We start from the raw sequence: 22984 nt of genomic DNA on the forward strand, positions 1-22984 counted from the left end.
AAAACGTGTCAATAAGTTCCTGTGCTGTGCTTGTGATCTGTGCTATAGCCATTGAACGCACTTTTTCCTTAGCCAGCAACATATCTACTACTTAAACAGCTCTTGTAATAATGTCGAGGAGATCTTTCTCCATTTTATGAATAACTTGAACTTTAAAATTTTTTATTGCTGACTGATCTTGTCATTCAATGTGATTGACATACAGTATAAAGTTTCCATTCTTACAAATAATAATACATCGCAACTCATTAACCACTACTGGAAAGATCAATATCACCAGTCAGTCTTCTTGTCTGAAGAATTAAAAATTTTACCAAATTTGGCATGAGTTCCATAACCACTACGATCGTAATTAATGGTGATCATGCTAGACTACATACATATTTATTCAACTCCAAATTATTTTATAGCAAAAATGACTCAGCCAAAGTTGACTTGCACAAAAGCAATAAATTTCATAAACAGAAATAAAAAGGAAAACTTTTGGTGTGGCATTGAGATTAAAATCGCTAAAAGGCAAATGGTTAACTTATTTTTTAATTTGCTTCTGTGAAGTTAAGTGTCAAGCGCTGGCAACTCTGCAATTGTGTTGGTAGTGTTGTTGGTGTTGGTAGTGTTGTTGTTGTTGTTACTAGCAATTGCCGGTATGTCACTCAAATTGCACATTAAGTGCGTTTCATTTAAGCGCATATTTATTTATTACGCGTATTTATGCTTGTGTGGGTGTCGTCGCACACAAATACCAACATATAAAGTCATGTTAAAACTAACACATACACATGTCACTACAAAATGTTTAAATAGAATTGAGTTTTGTACTGTTTTCTTTTTGCTTTTACTTCCTCTCCACTCTTATGCTGGATCATTGTATAGGTGTGTCCGTCTGCAAGTCTGTTTGTATGCCCGCTTGTTGCGGAAGTTTTCATTTACTTTATGGATATAACTTCTTCCTTTGGAATTATGAATATGCATACGGATACAAGAAGTGTATGACAACAACAAGTAACAACCGGTACAATAATAGCTAAGTAAATGGCAAAAAAAGGTGGAAAAATTGAGTTAAACTGGCGTACCAAACAAAAAAATACTATATGTATGTAATATAAAGTATGCATTTATGGAAATACTTTTTGACGGCATTTCTGTAGTTGACTCTGCACCGTTGAATTTGACGCTGCTATTTGTTGTTATTGTCACATTTTTGTTATTGTAATACAACATGTTGTTGACATGTACTCAACTTGAGTTGTTGTGCGTGAAGTTAGTGAGAAGTGAGCAATACCATGCCAGGCGCTGATAGCGAAGGCACTTGAGGGGGATCTAGCCGTTGGCGTCGTCATCGTCATCGCCGTCGCCTGCGAAGCTTCTGATGATGGCTGTTGATCGCTGACGTTAACGCTAGGCAAGGCAGCATTTGTGCAGTGGTTGTAATGTGCGTTGCCTATTATACCGGCGCGGTTTTTTTCACTAACAGTTTTTTATTTGTTGTTGTTTTTTGTTGTTGTCGGTATGTGCGATTAATTATCGGTATTGCACCGCGTGCTCACTTCGTGCGCTTCTCAACCCATATAACCCCCTCTTGGTTTCCAGCAACACTTCTCCTTTTTTTCCAATACAAACAATAGCTTTGTTGTTGTTTGTGTTTAGCTTTGGTTATTGGTCATTGACCTGCGTTACGCTTGTAACAGTACAACTCGCACAAAAGACTGCTTCTCCTCCACCTCCACCTCCGACTCCGCCTTCCCCCACCCCCTCCGTCTTTGTTGCCTCTGCCTGTTGAATATTGTCGTTGCTTGTACTCGTGAGACATGAATGCAATATTTATTAGGGCTTCTCGGTGCACAAGTGCGTTTGTGCGCCTATGAGCCGCTAATGGTTTTGCCTGTCTGTTGTTTGTGTCTTCCCTCTTGCGTGCATAAGTACTATAGAAATATGTGTATGTGTATATACATACATATATACAAATACATCACAAGGTATTGCGTTTGGCTCCCTCCAGGCACCCAGGCTTACGCACTGAGGTTGTTTTTTTGAATGTTATGTAGTACAACTTTCCTGTTTGAAGCAAATAATCGCTTAACAATTTTTTTTCGCGTTACATTTATTACTTCAATGCACTGCTGGCTTGGTCTCTATTTTATTATACTTTCTCCCTTTTTATATTATAATTTATCATTTCTTAACAAAATTGATCATTTCTTATTATTCACCTGACTCCAAATTTCGTATGACAAATGCGCACTTTTCTACGCAAATAATGTGAACTTCCACTTTTCACTTGCAACACCTTTATGTTTTCAAATGCTTTTTATTTTATTCAAATTAATTGAGTTAAAATAAAATGCAAAACCATGCTAAATAAATGCTGTATTTTGCCTCTCAAAGCAATTAACCTTAAAAGCGAAAGTGCTCTATTTTAGCGAGGCATGGCATGGCGGCTTTTTTATCACAGTATAGAGATCTCAATTTCAGATTTCTAATGACAGTTTTTTTATGAATTTTTCCTACAAATACACGTAATCCACCATAGGTTAGTTGCTTTATCAAATTTATAAAAAAAAGCTAAGCAGCAGTTAGGTACTTCACACAGTATTGTGCAAAACATATGCAACTATTGTACATTGTTCGTTCAATAACATTAGGTTAAACTTAATCTCTTGCGATCGGTTGTGACAAACTGTGTTCGTTGTACACCTGGCTCTTGGCTGCATAGGCAAAATGTCGTGACCTTTCCAATAATTTATTTACTGTGGTTTTCTTCCAAATTAATATAACAAGGGCTGATCCACACCATCACCTGATCCTAATCACCAAAATAGATTAACGAAACCAACGCAAGACTGAGTCTTGTCGAGACCCTATTATCCCGAGTGGAGTGAACAGGAAAAAAAATCCACATCATAGTGCTGGCCAGAATTAACTTTCGGTTCGTTCTCGGTATGGTAAAATGCTATCATATTCCCATTATACGATCTGACGCAAATCACGCATCAATCTTGTATGTATTTGGCTAATAATAATCACACCAGGGACCATGCCAGTTCAAGTTGGCACTCGCTTACAAAAAATTTCTTTGAGACTGCTGGTGACCAGAATAGGATCGGATTCGATTCAAATTCAAAGCCATTTTGGGGTCTTTTAACAGGATAGCGATCTGAAACACACTTGTAAGTGTATTGAGTGTGGCTGAATGATATGAAAAATCGCAATACTTATTTTGCCGGCCCAATCAGTTGCCTAGAAAATCTATGGGGTACAATTTACTGTATACATTTGCATGTTATAAAACTGATTTAAGGTCTTTATGGCTATCGAAAACATAGACAATAATTTTAAACTCAAGAAAGTTCTATGTCAAAGCCATTTGAAGAAGTAATAAAAAATGATTGAAAAATTATGAGTTATTGGCCGCTGTAGTGGAATTGGTTTGTGTGTGATTGTCAGTCGGTTGCCTCGGGTTTGGAACCCACAATAGGCTTGAAACATCAAATGATAGAAAAAGTATTTTAATAGTGGTCGCCCATTGGGAAGGCAATGGCAAATCTCTGATATTTCTACCATGAAAAAGGTTCTTCGTAAAACCATCTATCATTCTGAGTCGGCATAACAGTGGATCTCTCCATTTCTAGAACGACTTCAAAACGCGCCACAAATTCGAGGAGTAACTCGGCCAAGTACCAAGCAAAGCATGCACGTGCCAATTCCACAGTGCCGATGGGCTTTATCACTTGTGCTTTTTTATTTTAATATTACTATTTATAGTTACATCACTAGCAAATAAATAAATAAAATAACTTTTTTCTTCTTCACACTTCAGAAAATCGATATGTGTGCGATACTATAATTCAATGGTAGCAAATCTGTGATTTTAGTGTTTCACCAATCCTGACACGGTGATTTTTTTAAAGGGCCCCAAAATCAGGTCATCCATCCCAACACAAAAAAGTGCCCTAATTCTATAAAATTATATAGACACATGGAAGAAGGTGTCAGCTTGGGCTCAGTAGCCAATTGAGAAGTCTACCTCTCTCTTGGAAGATCAACCTGACTACATAAACTAAGACTACAGATAAGAATGTTCTGGGAGCTTTCGAGAGAAAAATTCTCCGTAAGATCTTTGGTCCCCTCCGCGTTGGCGAGGAGTATCGTGTACGGTAGCTAAGCGTGTAAAACTACAGCGTATGAACGAAGGCTTGCAGGACCGCCGGCGAATCTACGAAACGGTACCCCAAAAAGAAGACCAGGAAGGGAAAGACTACATCTTCGTTGGAAGGGCCAAGTGCTGCAGGACCTGTCAGCGCTTGGGATTTCTAACTGGCATCAGCGAGTGCAGGTCAAAAACAGTTGGCGCTATTCTAGATTTAACCAAAAATTAAAAACCGACATTCGATTGTAGTGGGGAGGAACGGATGGGAGAAGAATGTCAATAGAATTCCCAAGTTTTTTTTTTCTTGCCAAAGAATATTGAAAATGCTTTTAGATATTTTCGTCATAGACATATGGGTAGCAAATGAAAGAAAACTGCCAAGAGAATTAGAAAAAATAAATGTATTTTCCTAACAGTCTTAGCAAAAAAATGTGCCTTGTTTACATTTTCGTCCTTAATAAAATATTAAAACCATTACTTTTCTGAAAAGTAGTTTATTTTAGTGGGAAGATATTAGTTTGGGGGAACAGAATTCCATTTTTTTCTCGGTAGATGGTGGTAGGGATCGTTATCTTGTTAAGTATCGATCAAACAATTTGAAGTTTGTGCTTGTTGTTAAGGTCACATTTCACACTAAAAAAAGTTTGTTGTTTGTTCCATTCAGTTGTGAGTTATGAGGGTGTTAACCATGGAAGTCAACAAAGGCGAAAATGCAAGTTATTCGGTTGATATTATGAATGGTTTTTATGGTGCCGATACTGTAACAGCTAATTACGTGCAATTTTGGTTTCGTCGATACCGTTCAGCCATTTTTTGATGCCGATTTTTCCGTTGTCGAAAATGTCGATAAAATCGCAGAATAATCGATGTTGACCGCCATTAGTAGTCGTGGTAGCCGAGGAGCTAAAAATGGGTCACAAAACAGTTTTACACCATTTGCGCAAAAATAAGGTATTTCTTTTCCCCCAAACTAATATATATACATTCTGTCAAAAAAATAATTTTTTTTGCTGTAACGTTGGTACAACTGTCCTCTATAGTGTCGCAAACTTTGAGCGTGATCTGTCAATTAGTTTGTTTTTGGCATTTAATTATATCAGTTAATCGCAGGAGTGCTCTGCGATTTTCACTATGGATAAAAATATCGAACAAAGAATTTGACTTAAATTTTGTGTTTTGAACGGGATTTCGTGTGGCGAATGTGCTTTCTCAAAACACGGGCCTACGAGTGGTATAAGGGTTTTGCAGAGGGCCGAGAAGTCATGGAAGATTTGCACCGATCTGGTCGCCCATCAACGTCTTCAACAGATTAAAACGTCGACAAAGTCAAGCAAATGGTGCTGGAAAACCATCATTTAAGTTTGAGGGAGGTAGCTCGTGACCTTTACGAGACTCACGAATAAATTCGCAACATTTTACAACATCAATTCGGCATTAGACGCGTGGCTGCTCGACTCGTTCCAATAATGTTGAATTTGTTAAAAAAAATTATCGGAAGAAGGTGGCTTAAAACATGTTGGAGAAAGTGAATTCGGACCCAATGTTTATCCAATGCATCATAACAGGTGATGAGATGTGGATATATGAGTTTGGCATGCAAACCAGTCAGCAGGCGGCTGAATAGGTGAATGGCGCTCTCCACATCAGCCGAAACCCAAAAAACCACGTCAAAGTGGGTAAAAAGTGAAAGTCATGCTACTCGTTTTCTTTGATTATCATAGTGGTGTGCATTCGGAATTCTTTCCAAATGGTTCTGCGGGAAATAAAGAATATCATTTGGAAGTTATGCGACATTTGAGAGAGAATATGCGTAGAAAACGGCCCAGTGGCGTAATTTGTGTAAAGAAAACTCATGGACCTCGCACCGTCTTACGAGGCTCATATTGTGAACAATTCCTTAACTAAAAACTCAACAAATATTATCGAACAACCACCGTATTCACCGGATTTAGCCCCCTGTGACTTTTCTCTCCAAAACTTTAATTGCCACTCCGCGGACGCCGCTTTAAGTCGATAGAGGCCATTGAAGAGAATTCGCGAAGGAGCTGAAGAAGATCTTTTCAAACGCGTTTAAAAGGTGCTCTGATGACTGGACTAATCATTGGCATAAGTGTATTGCTTCGAATGGAGCCTATTTTGAAGGCGACAAAATAAATTTTGATGATTAAACAATTATTTTGCGTTTTACTGAATAATTCATTCTTTTAATATATGTAATATCAGTTTTTGTATTTTTTTCATTGTTTGTTCACTTCAACCATAGTTTTTGTTATTTTTATGTTCCCAAATACAATATTTGTGAAATGGGTTCAAAAACGAATTCAGAAATTAATAAAAATAGTTCGCTGTCAACACATTATTTTTTGCGCATTACTGTAAACAATATCAAACCACTTTTTTAGCTTTCCATGTTGCTACTTTAATTGATAAAAAAAATTCAAAATGTTGAAAAATTAAAAAAAAGTGCGCTTGTGCTTAGCACTCGCAAGTCTTTGTTGTGAAACCTATTGTCTTAGTACTTTTTCTACTAAACACCAACATTAATTGCAGTTTAGGTTTAATTACATTTAACCATCGCATTTAAATGCTCAAATGCCCATATAATTGTTGTATCAAAGAGCGAAGTTAGCTCTGCTTTTCTAACCTAACAGAAAATGTTATTTGAACAGTGATACCCGTAGCAGTACTCGCAGTATGAATGCGAAGAGTTTCTTTAAGAAATGTACTTTCAGGCGTAGGCATCTCGTAATTATACAAATGAAAGAGGGATCATTAATTATGTTTTTTATGGTCGAGTTTTCATACGGAAAATTGACTTTTATATTTTCTGAAATAAACGAAGTTTGGAAAAAACAAATGCAGCGGCATTCCTACCCAATGAACATCTTAATATTTTAACAACTTATGTTTTAAGTAAATTTTTGAAACCATTAAAACTAAATATTTTCATTAAAATCTTTTGAAATATTTATAAATTTATGTAAGTTAGTATATTAGTTGATATCCCCAATAAACTACCAAAAACATGCGCACACATCTATAAACAACTTTTCTCATGTTAAAGCTACAACGCAACCCAAAAAACTATTCGGAGAAAAGTAGGCTTTGATAGTGATTTTGTAACTATAAATCCTGAAAAACTGTTTTCAAATAAATATAGAAAAATAATTTCAATTTAATTTATGTACTATGTACATATGTAATGTACAAAAAGCTGGAATAAAAGGTGAAATCAAAAATTAAGAAAACCACTTTAATTTACCAACTTAAATATCAAGTCGCGAAACCCAAGGCGGCCAAGGATTCGACTTAATACTGACTTGTATTTCAAAATATCTTCTATGCTTCAAAAATACTTCTCACTTTCGACAGCGCCCCAAGTTTATTGATATGACAAAAGTGGGGAGCGTTTAATCCCAAGAAGGTCGTTCCGCCTCTCGCGCTTCTGTGATAGTGTCAGTCGGCATTTTGGTGAGCACCGCAACTAGTAGAGCAGGCACTTCGACTGAGGGAGCCAGTTGGAGGGCAAATGTATTTATTTGCGTTGCAAAGGCCAGATAGGCCGCAGATGACCATTCGCTTCAAAGTCCTTCGTGTATATTTTTGATTGTTTGTTGTTCGGATTCGTATGCATAGATCCAAGATTTCTCATTTGTTACGATCTATTGAATTTTGTCAAATTTGTTTTTTCCTCACACGAAACTAGCCAGTTTTTGAACTATTGTCAAATTATACAGTACTCAACGCGAATAAATCTGTTGACGGGCAAATCCTCATGCAATATTAAATGTATGCTGATCCTATCAATGCCCTGGGATGCCTATCTCGCGCTGTGTCACATGACAATGGCACACAAACCGTTTTAGGAGGGCTTTCAGGATATTTATGCTGCCAGGATCGACGGTCATTTTGGAACTCGTTGCATCAGCTTTTCATGGTGGCTACGTGTGATGCTGCAACACCAAAAATCTACGTCTTAAATCCTAATAAATCATGACACGAAAGTTTGTACGTATTAATTCCATTTTCTATGCGAGGTGGATTTTTCAGCTAAATGAACTAAAAAAGAACAAATAAAGCTCGTAAGTGAAAAATATATATGTAAATTTATGCTAAAAATATCAAACTTTTCAATACAAATATTGAACTACAGCTTATCACACGCATTGCTGCAAACGCGCAAAATATAAAAAGCAACCTTCGTATAAGATCACGCGATGCTTTCTGCCACAAAAAATGCTTTTAGGCGGCTTTGACGAAATTTATGCTGTAGCGAAGTGAGATTGAATTAAGAATTCAACACACGTCAGCTCGAGATTGTGCTTTATCACCAAATGTCGAACCCGGTTGATCGGTATACTGTTGTTGGCTTGATCCGCATCGATAATCATATAACATTATCCCGCGAAAATGTTCTCGATTTAATCTAATTTGTTGACTAAGATGAATTTTTGAAGTAATTGTAAAAACATAAATAGCACTCGTGAAACGCTTTACAATGAAAATATCAAATTTGATATATTCACATTGGTGCTACCATATCTCAAAGGCAAAGCAGCAACCAATTTCTTTTAAATTTGGTTTTATGGTATGTAGCACTGAAGCGCACTGATACCATTATGAGACCTCCAACAGGCAGATATCTACAACCAGCCAGAGCTGTTGATATAATGGAGGAGATTGATTGGATTTAGGTTGGCGCATTGCCCTAGGCTGTCGAAGAAATGAGCGCCCAGTGATCTTAATCGTCTAGCTGCCAAACTCGGACATTTACAGAGAAAGTGCTCAACAGTTTTCTTCGCTGAAAGGTCCCCACAGCTTCTGCAATGGGGGTTAAATGGTAACCCCAGCTTTTCCGCGTGTGTGCCGATCGTCCAGTGACCGGTAAACACAGCTACGAGTTTGCAAATTGAATGGCGACTAGTCCAAAGGACTTTCTGAGTCCTTCGTATATCGGGTTGGGGCCAAAGGGTTTTCGGAATAGCACATGAAGAAATGAAGCTCCATCTTTTCTGCGTTTTCCTCAGAAATGATTTGAGCAGTTCCCCTTTAACAACTGTCAGGGGTATGCCGATGACCTGGTAGGAGGTCTGTGAAACCAATTCAGTCCCCTTCCTGGCAAGCTCATCAGCAATTTCATTTCCCTCTATGTTCTTAAGTCCTGGGACCCAGATCAGAGAAATGTTGCCTGCACACCCAAAAGATTTGTATTTCCTCTTTACAGGAGTTTACTAATTTCGTCCTGCACCATGGCGTAGTCAGAGCCTTGATCGCGGCTTGACTATAGGAGAAAATGTTAATATCTCCTTCGCTCCCGCATTCCTTAAGCATTTTGCATGCCTGCAAGATCGCAAAGACTTCTGCTGAAAAAACACTAGCAGTATTCGGCAGTTTAAAGGAGATAGATAAACTGGCTGATTTAGAGAAAACCCCTGCTCCGACTCCCGATTCCATCTTGGAACCGTCAGGGAAGACAGGTGCAAGCATCGGTGCAGATTTTCCCCTCGATTCAATCCTGCCTATTTGGAAATATTGCCCTAGCACGACCCTCAAACTCTAGTTTGCGACCCTCAAATTCTGTTCGAAGTTCGGAGAGTTCGGTGTTAACTGCCGGAAAATGCTACCATGTTCCTTGAGAGACTGCCTCCAGAGGCCAATCTCCTTTAACCTGATTGTACTTGGAGCTGCGATGGAAATAACGGAAAAGTCGATGGGAAGTAAGTGCAAAACGACATTCAGGGTAGCACTGGGGCAAGTTTTACATGCTCCGATGATGCCAATCCTTTGGACCTTCCCCAGTTTAGTGATATTGTAGCCTTTACGAAGAGCTTCCCACCAAACCAGGCATCCATACGTTAAAGTTGCCAAAACCAATGCGTTGTACATCTGTAGTATGACCTGTGACTTGACTCCCCATTTTTCTACCGAACATAGATTTGCAGGAGGGAAGGGTATGGCCTTCTTTACATGGTATGTTATTTCATACTGATTATTTTCGCTAGTTTCAAATAAGTCATACCACCTACTTTTTTATTTAAATTAACTTCCAGGAACTTAAGTTGTGCCTCCTATAGCAATGAAGTTCTATAACTTTACAGATATCCGATGGTTTTATGAAGAATATTTGCCTTAAGTGATTTGAATATTTTATTGATTTCTTTTTCCGTCTTCTTCCTCCCTTCCTCCTTGACCATATTCAGTTCAAGAATTTCTCAAATAGGTAGCGCTAGGTAGCGTCTAACTTCAGTTATTAAGAATTTTATAAACGTGTAAGGAATCGGTACTAATTCTATTAAAATTTAAAATATAGCAGCAGCTTTCATAGATTGTACAACTTCTAATTTTGGTTTGCCCAACAAAAAAAAAATATTTCGAAGTAATTAGTATTCAAATGTTTCCGCATGTGCATTTCGCTCTTCCTTTGTTACTTCTTTTTTAATGAATTCTCGTTTCATGTACACAAAGTGTTTGTCATCACCTGTCGGCATGAAGTAAGACTGCCGAAGAATGGCTTTCGTCTTTCCTTAATTACATGCACTCAACATTATACTCATATACATATGTAGTTGTATGAGCACTATTTCTAATTTGAAAACCAATTTTGTATTTTTCTAGTTTCTTACCCGATTCCAAGAAGAAGAGTTTCTTGATTTATTTATGATTTCGAAAAGTGTATTCGCCTATAGTGTCGCAATTCGATACATAGCTTTGCAGCTGGGGGTGCTAAATGAAATGTCTGGCAGAAAGTTGTTGTTGTTATAGCAGTTCATCAAGCCTTGCTAGTACGGTATAGTCACCGGCCATCATCGTTTATCTAACGGTAGGCCCAGGACGCGCGCTATATCGACAGGTTGTGTCCAAACAGAAAAGGGTGTTAGGTGAGCGAGTTTCAGGAGGTATGTAAATATTGTAGATGGTTAGTGTCGCGCATTGTACCTTCACATACCCTGTCTAGTGCATTGAACCTCATCCTTCTGACAGAAGGCGTGTTATATGGTTATAAATGTGGTGCACCTAATTTTGTGTTTAAATTTTTTTTGTATGTTTTCGATTTCTTTTCTATTAATACGTTGCCCTTCTAAATTGTCTGTATATCTTTGAGCACCGCAGAAAATAAGTAAACAGTTGCTGTTGTTGTTTTAACAACATAAACATTTCCCATAAATATTTGATGAATGTCGTTGATCCGGGTCGTTAAAGTATCGTACAACCAAATTTCGTGGGAAAGGAAGTTCAATGGTGTTGAATTGTAACTTCGAGGTGGTCAGTTGACATCTCCAAGAAGACTGTTAGCACTACTACTTAGAACAGTGGTCGCCAACCTTTTCAATGTGTTGAGCTACTTTCAAGATTTTGAAATAAACAGCGAGCTACTTGCACAAGCCAACATAAATTAAATAATACACAGTTATATTCGACATACAATACATGTATTTATTTTACTAATATACGTTCTATATATAATAAACTTATGACTTATAGTGCTTATACTTATGCATAACTACATCCATGTTCACACTTATCAATCGTAACAAAATTTTTTGCAGTCATAATGGCAAATCACAAGCGACTTAAAAAAACAACAAAACAGTAATAGTACATTATTACATAAATAAAATATGGGCAGATAAAAAGAGCATATTTAATGAGAAGGTTGACATTCTGACTCATCGATAAGTTTTTTAATATTTGCAGTATAATTTCATACAGTCATTCGAATACAGTTATCCAAATGTATATCTGTAAGCCGATTGCGGTATTTATTTTTAATAAATTTCATATTGGAAAAAGAAGATTCACGACATAAAACTGAATACTTATCTTTACTTACTAAAGTCCATATACATTTTGTATTTGAAGCTAAAGATTTTAAAGTCAAGTCACTTTGAAAAGCAATCAGTTCCATTTCTGTCACAGCAATGTCTTCGCCAAAGTTGTTTATAACCCAAGTTGCAAACTGTTGTATATCAATGTCCATGAAAGGTGAAACAACAAATTGCGTCACTAAAGCAATTTTGCTGAAATCCTTGAAACGATTTTTGGAGTTTTCCTTCAAGTTAGAAACTATTTCCATATGATATTTACTGTCATAGGGCTCTAATAGATTTTTGGATATCTTTTCGGAAAGAATAGGAAAATGCTTAGTATCGCGGTTTTTTAGGTTTTGTTCCCAAAATTCAAGTTTTGTAATAAATGCATTTATATCAGAAATCATTTCCGCTAATTCTTTATCCCTGCCTTGAAGCTGCAAGTTAAGCTCATTTAATTTCTCTGTAATGTTCACAAGAAAACCAAAATCTCTGAACCAAGTCGAATTTTCCAGTTCAGGAATCGGTTCATCGCGTTCTTTGAAAAATTGGAGTATATCAGGCAGGACATCATTGAAACGTTTGAGCACTCGTCCTCTGCTTAACCATCGCACTTCAGAGTGAAGAAGTAGCTCTCCGTATTGACAGTCAATTTCATCAGCCAAGGTTTTAAATAATCTTCTTTGTAACGCTTGAGCTCTAATCTTGTTCACAATTTTCACCACCAGTTTCATAACGTTGTTCAAGTTTAGAAAATTTCCACATAATGCTTGCTGATGTATAATACAGTGGTAACTAAGAAATTGTGGAAAACTTTCATCCTTATGACATAGCGCCACGAGCCCCTTATCACAACCCACCATAGCTGGAGCACCGTCAGTTGTCAGGCCTACCATTTTTGATATTGGAGTTTTCTCAGAAGAGATGAGATTTTTTAAATGAGAAAACAGCTCTAGCCCAGTATTATGTCCTTTGAGTGGAATAAACTTCAAAAGATCTTCTTTAATTGTAAAATCACTAAAAGCCATCCTGACAAATATGGCCATCTGTGAGGTGCCAACTACATCTGTTGATTCATCCAGTTGCAGTGAAAAATAAATACAGTTATCTAAGTCACTTCTTAACTGTAAAAAATATCATTGCTCATTACTTCTACTCGCCTCATCACTGTATTAGCAGAAAGTTGCATATATTTTATAGCAGACACTATTTCGTCTTTATTTCTAAAGTTGGCGAATAAAGAATCTGCAGCTTCCAAAAATGCTTGTTTCATGATTTCCCCGTCTTCATAAGGTTTTTTCTTTTGTGCAATTATCTGGGAAACACGATAAGATGCTTCAGTTGCAGCCTTATTTTTGTCGATTGTTTTCAAAAATATTGACTGTTGTCCAATTAACTGGATTTTTAAATGTTTCAGTTTTTCTTTTCTGGTGGCAGAATTTAAGAATTCGAATGTACAGTTTTATGATGCCTCTCAATATTTCCTTTTTTAGGAACTGACACAGATGTATTACATAACAAACAAACACTTTTGCCTTTAACTTCTGTGAAGAAGTATTGTTCTTCCCATTCCGAATGGAAATGGTATGTCTTCGCCTTCTTACTACTGCTTGCCATAATGTTTCGAACTCTAACCCAACCGCTGCACGCAGAACGTTGATAATGCCATTCAGTATTAAACTGAGCGCAATGTCGACGTGCATTGCGTATATATAAAGCCAAAAAATTCTCGAACACGCTAATCGATCCTAGAACGGAGACGCGACTTCGCGAGCTCGCGATCGACGGGTTGGCGACCACTGACTTAGAATAACACACTATCCTTCTGAAATCAAATATTATTCACTGTCGTGTCTCTCATATCCGCCACCAATAAGGCTATGATCACCACCTTCGACCAACATTTGTTTCCAGCGGCATTTTGGGGGAAAATGTGCCAATGTTAAAATACTTTCAAAATCTGTCACAAATTTTAACTCTGCAATTTTTCGGCATTCAATTCATTGGTAGGTTTTTTCGATTCCCAGATGCGCTGAAATGAAAATGTTTCACGTCAGAAAATATGATTTTTCGCTGAAATTGCAGTCCTATTGAAGCTATTAGAGCCAAGTTTTAATTTAAAAACGACTTCAATACCTCTGTGCATAGTTCTTCAGAGAATGGCAGGGCTAAGATTGAGTTTCTATGATCTGCTGGTGACGGGAACTGTTCCGCATTAAAATTTCTGTTCACAAAATTATAATGCCTTTTGTCGTATACAGGTTAAAATACAACTCGAGTTTAGTTAAAATCTCCAGACCCCCGAACAAGTAGTATTATTTTACATATATTTGGCGCATATATCAAAGTGCAGGGTATTGAATGAATTTTGTATCTAACTCATTTCTGTAGCTCTTACCGAAATCTCTATGCAGAACTCTGAAACTGATGACCATATCGTCTATAGTGCAGTGACCTGGTAGTATTTCCAGCATGGCATAAAAACTGCTGTCACAAGGTATAAAGCGTTTTTTACTTTGTATCTTCCAACTCATGTCTTATGGCGGCTAGCGGTGATTTGAGGGGTTTGTTTTTACGAAGAAATAAACCTGCCAGATAGAGTATTTCTGTTCTCTAAAGGACCGGATATTATATCATTGTCTTCTTAAACAGATGTCCATGGCAAGCCCTTATCCCTTCAATTAAGATTGACTTGGCCCCAAAGGGCTATTTACTTGCCAGTTCTGGTTACTTTTTACTTGCTTGGATTTTGGTTCGATGTACGAAATACCACCATTTACACGAATATACGAATCAAATAGAAAATCTCTACATAGCAGCACTTGAAATGAAAATATTAATTAGATTAAAAAAAAAAAGGTGAGTCAAGTGCGGGGTATTTTGAGCATACCACTGCACCGCACTCGGCACATGAAGTTTCTGGCAATTCACTCGTCTTTCCACCGGCACGCGCGCATATGGCTTATTGCAACATACGAGGTGTGGCTACAAAGTAGCGGAAATGATGCTGCAAAGCGTTTTATTTGTACTTCACTTTTTATTTACTATTAACTTCAATAGTTCGTCCCTTGTCTACTCCTACAACGCGCCATCCGATCCTGCCATTGTTCGAAACAATATTGGAAGTCTTCTTCTGTTGGTTACTTCAAGATTTGTGCTGCTCTCTCGTGTATAGCCCCCTTCACAATTGTAATGAGCTCACATAATTTTGATTTTAATGCAATCATCTTTTCATGAATTTTGATTTCCGCATTCGAGTTTGTTTTTTTGTTTTTGGCCTCTATATTGGGCTCGCTATAATGAATTGTGTAAAGAGGTGTATGAGGTGGTCTACAAAGTGGTTTTCTTTACCCATGTATTATATTGAAAGTGACAACTCCTTCCTGCTGGATATCTTGAACTAAAATCAATACTATCATATATCTCCGCAGAACGAAATGAATCGCTTTACGCTTGGGTAACTGTGGAAAATATTGGTAAAATGAAGTCAAAATCATATTTTTTTGGTGCAGCACATTTTCATTTGTTAACAGCAAGACTGCAGCATCTGAGGATCGGATAACCAACGCGTGGTTGTGGTTGTCGAAAAGCCAATGCATCCTCAAAGACTGACAGTTTGATGTGGATTTAGGAGCGGTGGCATCATTGGCCCATTTGTTTTTGGAAATGCTGCTGCAAACGCCATTGCGGTCAACACTGAACGCTACAGAGACATGATAAATCATTTTTTATTGATCGAAATTGAAAGCATGGGCCTGGACGATCGTTGATTTCAGCAAGATGATCCGCCCTACCTAATCATTGAGCTCCAAGTTTGGTAATTGTGTCGGTGATGTTAATTGGTCATCTCGAAACTGCGATTTGCGCCGTTAGTTTTTTGTGGGATGCCCTGAAGGACTGATGCTATCCGAATAATTCATTAACGATTCAGGGTCTTAAGTTGAATAACGAGCAAACCATTCGTGAGATAAAACCAGAAATCGTTACAAAGATCGTGGAAAACTGAGTTAGTAGGATTCGCTACTGTGAAGGCAGCCGAGACAGCCACACGAATGAAGTCGTGTTTTGTAAATACTGGGAATGTTTTCAAATAAACCTATAATATAACGAAAAGGAAATTGTTTTAAATTCTTCAAAAAGAAAACATTAAATGAACAACCCTTTATAGAGTGGCAGGTCCCTACAGTATTTGAAAAATACAGCTTTACCCTGAATAGCTCGCGGTTGCTGATTTTTGGTGCCGCTGTCCTTTTCTATAGCCTCACTCGTCATAAATCTCATTATATAGTAGCCCCACCTTGTCTTTCTACTGCCTTAGTTATTCGATTATATATTCTCTTCAGTTCTTGGTTTTTTTTTTTGAGCACGTTCACGTGTGCGATTGCAACAAGCCCAGCAAAATGTAGTGAAATATTGAAAAAGCAAGCAATCAAGACGTCATCAAAATAACCAAACAAAATAGAAAAACACCAACGTAATAAAGAGCAAAGCAAACCACAAAATTTATGTGCCAAATATACTGGCATATAGGTGTATGTATGCACGTATGTGTGTGCATACATACGAATGCCTTACCATTGCATAATACCCACAAGTCTGTCCCGTTGCCAATACATCTGTCCGAGAGATCATCCAACTTTACGTTGGTTGCCCCAATCTGACTAGTCATCATCTCTTCCCCTCTCTCTTCGATCCCTACTACTTTTGTTTACTTCTGCTTTCCGATGGCACACTGCCTGGACTGGTCAGGCAGTCGCCTTTTTTATTTAGCCTAAAATCAAATAAAGTTTGTCGGCGCATTTCTGTTTATATTTCGTGTCTGCAACTAATTGGGAAAACATTTGAGAAATGAAATCAAATTTAGAAATACCTAAAAATAATCTACACCACACAGCGCAGTATTTTGTGAATTTGCAGCAACCACAACGCGTCCGTAGCAGCTGCAACAGCAAAGAGTTCACCAAGCAACCGTGACGAAATTGGTGGCATTAGGATGCAGAAAACCGGTAAAAGTCTAGGTGTTTGTGCTGTTCTGTCGTTAAGGCAATACGTCTGCTTTCATTCACTTCACAGTTCTACCTCCCATCATAACAAATACCCCCTTTATGCTTTGGGCGACCATTTGAACACTTCGATGCCACCGCACTACCGCGATCGTCTAGCAATGCGGAGCGGGCGCGCACTGTCTGACTTGGCTGGGCTGACTTCAACGAGAAACCTACGCAAAACAACAACCTACCGAATTATTACCCAAAAATAGAAATGTAGTGTATACAAATCATAGGTGTTTGTTGTTATTGCCACTTTTTACTTTGTAGGATATGTAAATAATTCAAGTGAATACCTCAACATGTCCAATGTGTATGAGCCAAGGGGAACGCGCAAGAGGATTTGTGTACATTTTGTGTGTGTGGAACGCGTTGTATTTTCATCATGTTGGGCTAGGACACCAGAGTCTTGGCTCTGCGTGTTGAAAAGATCAATTGAATTCATGCTCAGTTCGTAGTTCATATACGAGTACATATCCCAATTTGGCGTTAATTTAATTTTAATCGCTTCAGTTCAAGGCGCTGAGTGTAATAAATAACAACTGCTATTTATCAGCCGAATAGGTTATTTTTATGTGGCATCGCAAATGAGGCGGATCTAAATTAGTTGGGGTGGCGTCGTTTTCGACATTCCTATAAGAAAACTTTGGAAGGAAAACCGCTGAAAAATGTGAAGCTGAAAGGGAGATTCCGTCAGGAATTCAAAAAATGTTTGTACAGAGTTCTTTCAGAATTTTTTAGCTGTAGTAATTTAGCAGTTACTCACTTCTGATCATTGCTTCGCAAGCGCCATAGATCATAATGTGTTCGCATGTAGTGCAATGAGATGATATCAGTAGAGTGGTGTTTGTTGTAATTCTTATAAGTTCAATATGCTTATTTCAGAATAAAAAAAAGCTTGCTTTAGTTTTCTACATTTTCTGCAGCCCAATATAGGCAGACTGCAATAGCACAAGTAGAAAAGATTATCCAGTTATAGCCGACTACTATGTGCGAGTTTTAATTTTCCAAAGAAAGTTTAAGATAATGATACCAAATTCTATAAATTACCATGCGCCGAAAAAGTTCCCAAAGAAGGTAACAGAGGAGCGAGCAGAAAAGCATTTCCGTTCCACTTTCGCTTACCGAGTTAAGTTAGGCATTCCGCTCGCAGTCTACAGGCTTATTTTAATGAATACTTTTTTCTTGACTGATTTCTGGCGTTTAGGTTGAATTTTGAGCTTTAGTCTATTAAGGGGTTTATAGTAGAATTTTATGACAAATATTTTGAATGAAAATATTTCGCACTTTCTCGCAAAAGAGCTAAAATGCTTCAGAAAAAATATTTCTCAAAGTGAAGATAACATATAGAGGTTTTTAATATTTTGATATTCAAAGAAAAATGCGATTTTTTAATATGAATGATGGGATCTTTATTTCATTATAAAGAGGAAGGTATGCCATTAATATTGGAAAATAACATCAGGCAAATGACCACCACGACCACGCTTACAATATCATTTTAATGAAATTTTCTATAACCGAATTGCAAAATGGCTACCGTATGTCTTCGATTGCATCACGAATTCTATCTTTGAGGTTTTGAATCGACCCGGGGCTGTTGGCGTAGACCTTCACTTTCACGTGGACCCAAAGAAAAAAGTCACAAGGTGTTAAATCACAAGATCTCGGTGGCCAATTGTGATCACCTCTTCGAGAGATAACACGGTCCGGAAACTCTTCCCGTAAAAGATCAATAGTTTCGTTGCTTGTGTGGCACGTAGCGCCGTCTTGTTGAAAATAAACGTTGTCCAGGTCAATACCATCCAATTTCGGCCATAAAAAATCGTTAATCATCTCTCGATAGCGCAATCCATTCACCTGTAACACCTGTTATTGGAAAACCTTTATTTAAATCATAGGAATTTCCTATGTCGATTTATCATAAGAATGAATAAGAAGGAGAAATTTTGACCAACTTAAAATAAAATTTTAATAAACTTTCAACCAATGAACAACGAAAGCAGATTCTGAAATTGAGAGCAGGTGGAATATCTTACACAGAAATACAAAATATGCTTTCATGTTCAGCAAAAATAATTTCAAGTGCTATCAAATCTGTGGAAAAGCCGGAAAAAAGGGGAGGAAAACGAAAAACTTCCCTACATGACGATCGCATAATTGTGAGGTGCTCCAAAGCGAATCCCATGAAGTCAGCCATACAAATTAAAAAAGGGGTGAACTTAAAGGCTTCTGTACGTAGAAGACTACGGGACGTTGAATTAGCAGTTCGCAGCGCACGAGAAAAGCCACGCCTGACACGAAAGCCAAGGCAAAACGTTTGGAATTTACAAGAAAACATACTTGCTGGAAGCTGTCATGTGGCGTAATTTTTTATGAATTGACGAGTCTAAAATAGTTTTGTATGGCACTTGCATATGCATTACTTACTATATATGACCACTGTTATCTTAATATTAACCCTGAATTTCTATGTTTTGCTATAAAAAGTTTTGTTTTCGTTATAAAATAGATTTAAATATATATTCAGTTATAGAATAAAATAATATGTCCAATTAATAATAAAAACTTTCTAATTACATCACACATTAACATTTTTTAAATATTTTTTGGTACTGTTATTTTCGTGTTCGCAACTATACATACCTCCTATAACTCGCAAAATGAAGGAACCAAAAGTATAGTACCTTCTTATATTCGAACATAGTGAACAACTTTGACATGCAGTAGGACGCGTTTTTGGGATCGAACTATATTTTAGACAGATGGATTGATACAACCCGGGTTAAGCATAACAAAAAAGGCACTTCGGCTTTAAAGATCTTTAGCAGCCCAGTAAATGTTTTCAGCTCTGAAGAGGCTATACATAGATCTTAGGCTACGTAGTCGATGCTAAAATACGTTTGGTAGAGGAATTCCTGATTACTAAGCATTCGAGTATACTTCAAACATCTTCATCATACTTCAGACAACTTATAGTCAGCGAATAAAAGTTTCAGTAGACAGATCAATCTGTTGTAGCCTGTGAACGGAGCTGTGAGCGGTGAAAGTAAAGAGTTTTGAAGACTTATTCAGAGGCGCTGCGCTACACAAGTTTTTTTGCAATAACACATGCGAAGGAGGAAGACAGATTACATATTGAAAACATATTGCTCGATCCAATAACTACCCGATAGTTACAAGGCCAATACTAAGGGATGAATATCTCGTTTGAAACTGAAGGAGGAAGAATGAATTTCAAATTTAACAAAGTTTAAATGAAACAGCGACTGAGGCGTAGTTTTTTTTTAATAGGCACATTAGCTATGCTATTTCGAAGGCTTACTCTGTATTAGTGAGGCGAACTAGTTTTTCTTAAGGGGGGGGGGGGGTAAGGGATAAACGCTAAAAAAAACACTTTTTTCATGAATTTATTGTAGCGAAACGGTTCAAGTCAGTTTATTGAAAGTTGTTGCATATTATAAAGTAACATTTCAAGAATATTTGATAAAATTTTCATGTAAAAATATTGCAAAATGAGCGAATGAGAGCACATTTACGTAGACGTCTTTTCAAAAATACATTTTGCAGTAGTCAGCATATCTCAGCGTAGAATCATCTGAAATTAAAAAAATCGAATAATTTAGTTAAATTATGAGTTAAACTTCCTCCCAACGTTTATTTTGACGATTTATTTTCATTTTCAGCCATTTGGTAGTCGTTTGAAGTAAAAAGTGATTTTTGACGAAAAAATGCCGCCATTTTGTAGGTGTAAAACCACCTTAATATAAAAAAAAATGGCGAAAAAAAACATATATGTAAAATATGTGTGCAAAATTTCAAAAGGGTCGGTTGAGTAGTTTTCAAATGCCAATGACTACACACTTAAAAAAAAAAGGTTCGAGAAAACCGCGTTTAAAGTTTGTAACGGACTACGCGCGCAACTGCTACGTCTCGGCAGATGTTTGAGGCGGCTCGGCTTTATGCTCTATAACTTAAAAAGTTTTGCTCGGATTGACTTAAAATTTTAACACGGTATTTTTGAAATGTTTTACTACAATAACATGCAAAAAACATAACAACATAACAAAACATGCATTACGTTCTTTGTGTTTCTCTGAGGCAAATCCCTACATATAAATCTCGCTTGCTTTTGATTGACCTAAAGTCCTAGGAAGCAAGAAGATCAGTGTTCTCATTTGCTTTTACTTATACGATTAATATAATATCATCCGTGGTCACAGTGGCTGCTCCTTTGTGTTGGCGAAAATTAACTTCAACATACCTCAGCGTAATCTTCGTAGTTCTTTACTGTTCTATGGGATTAATTGCAAAACAGAATATTCGTGTAATGCTCCCTTGCTCGAACTTTCAATGAATTTAATTCAATTTCGAGTTCTAACTAACTTCATTATTCATCTTTGAAAAAATATATTTTTTTTAATTCTAAATGCAGTATTCTAGGTTCCTCTTCCAATTTGTGGTGGACGCTCATTCCACGGAACTTCTACTTTACGCTGCCTTCGAATGGTAAATGCTTTCTTATGAGAAGCTTTTTCATGGCATAAATTTAGTCTGAGGTTTGCCATTGTCTGCCGAGGGCGACCGCTATTAAAAAACAAACCTCTTTTATCATTTAGAGTTTCAAGCCCACAGTTGCTTTCGAATCCGGGCCCTATCGAATGGTAGTCACGCACAAATTACATAATTTGAACGCAGTATTCTAAATGCTGCGCACTCTGAATTTTTATTTATTTCATGGTTATTTTTTAATGTTGGCTTTGGCGTCTATTGTGAGAAGACAGATGTAAGCGTTTCGGCTCGTCTTCATAATCACTCTAGCGTATTTCAACCTAAAATTCTCTCCATTAATGAAGTAGGCAAACATCTGACTAATTTTAGAGAGATCTATATTTATTTTGATAGCCAAGCGCCGATTAAATCTCTGGTAGGGTTTTCACTATTTGCATCATTGCTCGTAAATGCGAGACATCTCTTAACGAAATAATATAGCAAAATATTTCCTCATCCATTTGATATGGCTGCCAGGACATAGTGACATACACGGGAATTATAAGGCAGATAAAAGGGAGGGAGGGTCTTGCCTCCCTCCTGGTGTGGAGATTAAATGAATATCCCTCTCAATCTACAAACTGCGTGGTACAAGTAGTATTCTCACTTCAGATGAGTAGATAGATGGGTGAATAGTCTGACATGTAACGCTACAGAAAGAATTTGGCCAGGATAGAAAGTCAGGCCGTACTCATTCGGTAAAGTAAAAACGTCTCTATGTTAGTTGCTTTGATCACAGGCCACTGCCTCCTAGGTCGACATGCCCGTAGATTGAATATACCTCATTTCGACTATTGCAGAAGCTGGAAGAATGAGGTGGGGGAAAAGTCTGTCAGACATTATCTTTGTCACTGTCCTGCGTGGCATGCCAGTAGGTTTAGATATTTCGGCTCATTGTTCTAGAATGATACTTATAATCTTAAGGATATACCTAAATGTATGCTAGATCATTGAGTTTGTATTAGAAATAAAATGGTTTAATAAGGAGTAGCAGGTAAACTACTACTGTAGATCGGCAATAGTCTAAGTGAGTTGGTTTAAAAACCAACTGTCACTTCCACCTACCTATCTGGGGTTCTTTTATCATCTAAACAATAAAGTGAACTTTACTAACCAAACTCATATAAAATTGGTAAGTGCCCTTTAATGCGTCGTTTTTTCAATTGCCTGGCAGAGAAAAATTTTCCACTTCCGAAACTATGGCTGGACTGCATAAAAATTCATTATATTGCTTAATTGAGTGCGCTTCACTTTATTTCTTTTTAAACCTAATTAAAAGTTTTATGGTTTATCATCTTTTTTTATATGTTCCCTCAACTGTCGACCTTTGTTGTTTTTTTGTTTTTAGTTTGGTTTTGTCAAGCAAAAGAGATAAACAAGTCGTCAAGAGAGCGAAAATAATGTCTTTATTGGCATATTAAAGTCATCTG

At 37.2% G+C, this 22984-nt stretch overlaps 1 protein-coding gene across 4 annotated transcripts in view; it reads left to right on the forward strand.

Annotated features, from left to right (window-relative positions):
* Positions 1–22984, forward strand: part of LOC129250651 (unconventional myosin-XVIIIa) — a 263564-nt gene that overhangs the window by 82830 nt on the left and 157750 nt on the right. The window lies entirely within an intron of this gene.

Source organism: Anastrepha obliqua, chromosome 1 (assembly GCF_027943255.1).
Source record: "Anastrepha obliqua isolate idAnaObli1 chromosome 1, idAnaObli1_1.0, whole genome shotgun sequence".
Classification (NCBI taxonomy): domain Eukaryota; kingdom Metazoa; phylum Arthropoda; class Insecta; order Diptera; family Tephritidae; genus Anastrepha; species Anastrepha obliqua.